The sequence below is a fragment of the Rhinolophus hipposideros genome, assembly GCF_964194185.1.
Source record: "Rhinolophus hipposideros genome assembly, chromosome: 22".
Lineage (NCBI taxonomy): Eukaryota > Metazoa > Chordata > Mammalia > Chiroptera > Rhinolophidae > Rhinolophus > Rhinolophus hipposideros.
Window position 1 is genome coordinate 9,378,563 of NC_138068.1, and position 6,159 is coordinate 9,384,721.

Genomic DNA, 6,159 nt, shown 5'->3' on the forward strand with positions numbered 1-6,159 from the left:
GAAAAAAAAAAAAAAAACCTGTTGGGGATAAAAGTGATAAAAGACTCAGAGCAGTGATAAAGCATTTTTTTAAAACTGACCCATAACTTCATTTTCCTTAAAGTTTGCCCACCACTAGACTTGATTTGTGACTGTCTCGGGACCACAAAAGGACGGGATACTAGAATTCATCAACTTATAAGTGACAGAAAACTATATAATTTAAGAAAAACTTAATACCTAAAATAATTTTATTAGCTCATAACTAAATATTTTAGAGGTGATTCTGACTTCTGGTTTGGTAGGACCCAAGGGCTCACATGATTCATCAGAACTTGGTCTCTCTATTTTTCTCTGGATTGAGACTTGACATTGGACCAGCTCAACAATTTCAGTGGGACAAGTCTTACCAACAGTTGCAGCAAAAGCCCCAGGCCAGGCTCTCAGTGGCCTAGAATGGGTCATGTGCCTACCCCTGGACCAATCACTTTGGTGGGTTTGGGGGGGTTACTGGTGAAGTATTCTGATTGTCCAGGGCTGAAACATGTTTACCTGCAGGGGTGGGAACCAGGCCCTACCAACCTGTGTCAGTTCCCTTGAGCCAGCAAAAAAACAGCCTAAGTCCAGAGAGGTGATGCGAATTGCCCACAGCTAGTAAGGCAGAGCCAGGTCTCATACTCAGACCATCTCCCGACTCCTGAATTGAAGGGGCTGACTGAGAAAATACTTTTCAAAACCACAGGAAGTACGTTTTACGTCAGGTCTGGGAGGGTGGGGGTCATTTGTGAGATGTGGGGTGTTGCAAACAAGTGCCTATGACAGCAGGGCAAGGAGAAATGCTAATATCTATGGAGCACTTCCACGTGCTGAACTTTGGGTCCCATCAAACAGTCCCTGCAGCTCTGCAAGGGGAGTGCACTTAGCCCCATCTGCAGATGGGAAACTGAGGCATGGAGGTCACGTAACAGGCCCAAGGTCACATAGCTGGTAGGTGTCAGGCCTGGTCTCTGAGCCCCGATCCATTAAATCACAACCCAAGCCATTGTGCTTTAACACCCACCTGCAGCTTCAGTGGAGGGAGGGAGGTGAGGAGGCAGGTGGCCAGTGAGACATGGGTCCCCTATGAAAAAAGAGCACCACAGCAGAATGAGAAACAGCAGCTGACGCTGAGGGCTGGGATGCCCTGGAGACATCAGGCCCCAAAGAGCAGCTGCTACTCACATCAGCTGATTAAAGGGATGCCAGAAGTCAGATTTTTAAATGCTGGTTCCATTTTTTTTTAAACATACTACAGCAGACTAAAACAGGCGTATGGACTGTTCTGCCCTTGGCTTCCCAGCTGGTGCAGGGATGGCCCGGTTTTAGGTGGATTTGTGCTGCTATCTGGTGGTGGAGTGTGGCAGGTGGCAGTGCAGCGCCAAAGGATTTCCAGCTCAATTGGGAATGTCATGCACTGCCCTCGGCCTCCGTGCTCACTTCTTAAAGGGCTCTGGGCAGGGCACCTTCCCCAACTCTAACGCCCCCTCTCCCCGTTTTGATAAACCTACAATTTCAAGTTCCCTTTTAAACATTATTTTGCAATAATAATGCATGCGTAAGGTAAAGAATTAGAATCAAACAATACAAAAGGGTCTAGAGCAGAGGTCAGCTAACTGCAGCCAGGAGGCCAAATCAGGCCAACCCGTGTTTCCATGGTCCCATGAGCATTTTTTAAAAATGTTTGGGGGAAAAGATATTTCCTAACACATGAAGTACAAATTTTAGTCTCGATTGTAAAGCTTTATTGGCACACACCCACACCCACTCATTTGCATATTGTCTATGGCTGCTTGTTCAATACAGCAGCAGAGTAGAGGGACCAAACGGCCTGCAAAGCCTAAAATATTTACTATTTATCGTCCTTTACAGAAAAAAAAACAACTCCTGGTCTAGACTGAAGAGTAAACTGCTCCCCACTCATGTTCCCCCAAGCCCTCAGTTCCCCTCCCCAGAGGCCATCGTTTCCACAAGACCCTTGCAAGTCCCTTACACAGGCATAGAAGCATGTCTGCCATCCTTTTCACAAAACAGGGAGGATATGTGCACAGTTCTGCACCGTGCCTTTTTTCACTCAATGTATTTTGGAGACATTGTTATATCAATGCTGCTTCATTCTGTGTAGCATTCCAAGTTCAAGATGGGCCTTCCTTTTCTTAACTTATCTCTCATCGAATATTGGGTCATTTTCAGTCTTGGGCAATACAGACCGCTGCTGTGCATCAGAGAACTGAAGGAAGTCTTTGCTCATAAGGGTGAACAGACCTGAGGGGTCAATCTCAAGGAATGGTTGGGTTTGTTGCATTTTGATGGCTCCTCCCACACTGCCTTCCACCAAGGCAGTGCGCATTTAAACTCTCCCAACTTTTAAGAGTACCAGTTTCCCCACACCCTTGCCAACACGGTGAGTTATCAAGTGTTTTGCTCTTTGCCAATCTGATAGGTGGTTTTAATTTGCATTTCTCTTACTGTATTTCATTGAATCTAAGATATCATTGTAAGATGCATCCTGATTTCACAGATGCTTGAATGTGAAGATACGCATTTTAGAATCATTGAAATACAATACGTTGAATGAGATTGGGTGTTTTATCCCATTTCCTTAGTGCATTTCCTTACTCTGTACATGTCCTTTTCCTATTTTTCTTGGGAGGCAGGATAATAGTGATTAAGAGCATTGGGTTCAAAATCCCAGTCTGCCACTTACAAGCTTGTGACTTTGGGTAAATTACTTAACCTTTCTGTGTCTCAGTTTCCTAATCTGTAAGGTGGAATAATAATGGTATCTACCTCATAGGGTAACTGTGAAAATTAAATGAATATAAGTAAAATACTACGTTCCTGGAACATACTAAATACTCCATAAATGTTTGCTATTGATTATCATCTTTCTCTGTAGTTATCTTTTTTTCTTAATGAGTCGCAAGGGCTCTTTATAAATTAAGGAAACTCATTCTTTTTGTTTTCCTCCAACTCCAGACTCCAGTTTTTATTCCTTTTTCCCTGACCACAAAAGTTAACAGATAATATAAAATTCTGACGTTACTAATAGAAATAAATTGTATAGGAAGAAGCCAATGGAAACAACTCAGATGTCCATCAGTAGAAGAGTGAGTGAATGAATCGTACCAGAACCCCCCTACCCACCCACTGCCATCCCTTTCTGGTTGTATATTTTAGCAACAATACCAAACATTCAATGCTATACTTCAGACACACCTAGGGAACAGAACTCCATGTATGTGCCATGAGATGCCACTAGCAAATGTGTCACACACACCCTCAACCACAGATACCTCCCAAGGAATTATACGCTCTGTGACACTTCCTATCAACAGTTCATCAGTTTTACTTTCTGTAGTTTGTATTATAAAAGCTATAGCATGGAGGTTGGGGTTTTTCCTTAACTCTAAATGGGAAATATAAACAAAATTATATAATGTTATCCACAACCTTGCTACTCAAAGTGTAGTCTGTGGGTCAGCATTGGTATCCCTTGGAGCTCGGTAGAAATGCGGAATCTCAGCGATCCTCACCCCCATGGAACCAGAATCTGCATTTTAAAAAGATTCCTAGTGATTTGTGTCACGCAGTAGAGTTTGAGAAGTGTGTATTGCTCCAAAACATAATAGTGTAGATTTTGTAAAGTATATTGCAGTTTTTACATTTGGAATATACTATTGCAAACTATTCATGCCTTTCACATCCAGAGATTCCAACCCTGCCCAGATGTTTCCCCATCTTTTGAGAACAGTGTTTTTCAATGAACACTGTGGAACCGTCCACATCTATATATCTCTTGATTGGAGCAGTGTGCCAGCTTCCTGTATCTACTATGTATACTCTAGGCTGTAGACAACATACACTTACCTTTAAGAGCAGCTTAAGCAATAAAGACAATCATTCGATCCTGTCTTAAGAAGCCTGTAGGTAGGCAATCCCTGGATTCATCCAGCAGATCAACTACATCAGCCAGGGCCCAGCTCTTGCTGTCTTTCTGTGCTGGCCTCTTCGGTGAGTCGGTAGGCTGTTTGGTCTCAGGCTTGTGTCTCATGGTTTCATTATGATTGCCACTGCTCCATCCATCACAATCTCATCTCTAGGAAGGAGGAAAGGGGACAAAAAAAGGTTTTCTCTTCGGCTGTTATGAAGGGACAAAAACGTTCCAAACATGCCCCCTCCACAACTCATTGGCCAGAAAGAACAAGGTCACAGGCACGCCACTGGATCAATCACTGGCAAAAGGAAATGGCAGTGCCCATGACTGGCTTGGATTCACACCTAAACACTGGATCTTCTGGCGCCGAGGCCCATGGAGACTGGACGGAGAGTCAGTAGTGTCCAATGCACTTCCTCTCTGGACGCCACACCTCCAGTCTTGCGACCGCCCAATTCAATCTCCTCAAGGCAGCCAGGTTGCGTTTGTAAAAACGCTCACATTTTGTTTCAAACCTCCCAGGCTCCACCTTCCTCACCACAGAGGAAACAGCAGGTGCCCCAGGGTTACGAGAACCCAATTCCAAAACTGGATTTTACTCCTTCGTGTTGTATGACCCTGGGAAAGCCATCTAACTCCTTCGAGCCTCAGTTCCTTCATCTGACAAGAAAAGATGATAATAGCTACTTTGCTAGGGTCAATGAGGATTAAATAATAACAATAATAATAATACTGGTAGCTAATACTTATATAGCACTCGCTCTGTGCCAAACCCTTTTTTAAATTCTTTAGTTCTGTTAACCATTTTAATCGTCCCAACAATCTCATAAAACAGAGCTCTCTTATCTGCATCAGCTGAAGCTACCGGCTCAAGCAGAGAGGGGACCGGGCCCAAACACGCCAGAGAAATCCCTCACTGGAGACTGGCTGTGACCTCTGGGGAGGGGGCGGAGTTTCTCCGAGAGCGTGTGAGCAAGGGGAGGACTACAACTCCCAGAAGGCTCTGCGACACCGCTGGACTATAATAACCAGCATGCCCGGAGACTTCCTACTTAACCTATTCCTCCTGCTAGGTATTTTGTATAGGAATTTGCTTTATTGTCGATAAATATTTTTCGCTTGCCACAAATTCCCTATGAGTACCAAGGAATCTACGCAAGTAAATATTTATGATCATCGTGGATAAGAGGCTTGTGTTTCAATCCGCATTGTTAGCTGAAAAAGTCAGTTTTCTCATCTCTAAAATGGGGATATACCTAGATGCCGCATTGAGTTGTGAGGATTAGAACCTGGGTGTCTTGGTAAATGTCATTTCTTCTAGTGACCCTCCTCCCTCTGTGCCCAACGGTTTTATCAAAGCATTTTATTTCCACAACAACCCTATAGGTTGATATTATACATTTTTCAGAAGGGGAAACTAATGCCAGGAGGGGTTCAAGTCTCTTGCCTGAAGGTACACAGCAAAGTGAGTGGTGGAGGATTCAAACCCAGAAAATTTCACTCTAGAGGTGAGTCCACCTTAGGAGCCCAAATGCTTCCCACCGGCTACCTGATGCTTTACGGTGACCCAAAGATCACGGCAAACATTTTCCTTTGTCTTCAAGGTAAACTGGAATGATGCGATACATGGGATGTCAAGATGCTTGCCTGTGGCCAGTGCTGGGAAAGGGACACACTTGACACTTTGCAAATCGATGACGGCTGAATTTGATCTGGATGGCGAAATCAGGAAAAGCTTCCCTTAGAGGGCGATGCTGGAGGTGAGCACAGAAGAGCAGAAACCGTCCAGTCCAAGGCCCTGAGGAGGGAGAGGACTTGTGTTCCAGAGGCCTTGAAAAGGGCCAGTGTAACTGGAGAGGTGCAGCAAGTCGGAGGTGCAGGTAGTGCCACGGAGGGGTGAAAGTTGAGGGTATACCTTTTAGGGAGGCACAGGGTGAAAGCCTCCTTAAATTTGGTTCCTTAGACTCCTCACTGGCCCCATCCCAATCCTAGCCCTAGGTGCAGGGCCTTGTGGTAGGGTGGCCATCCGTCCTGGTTTGCCCTGGAAGAGTCCTCGTTTCTGCTTGCTGCCCCGACAAGATTATACTAGGCCCACTTTCAGTCTGACAAGTGTCCTTGTTGCATGATCATTCTATGGTCACGCAGTTTGTAGTCTGTATTCTTATCCCAAGGTAGTGGGAAGCTACTGAAAAGTTTTTCCTGGTGGG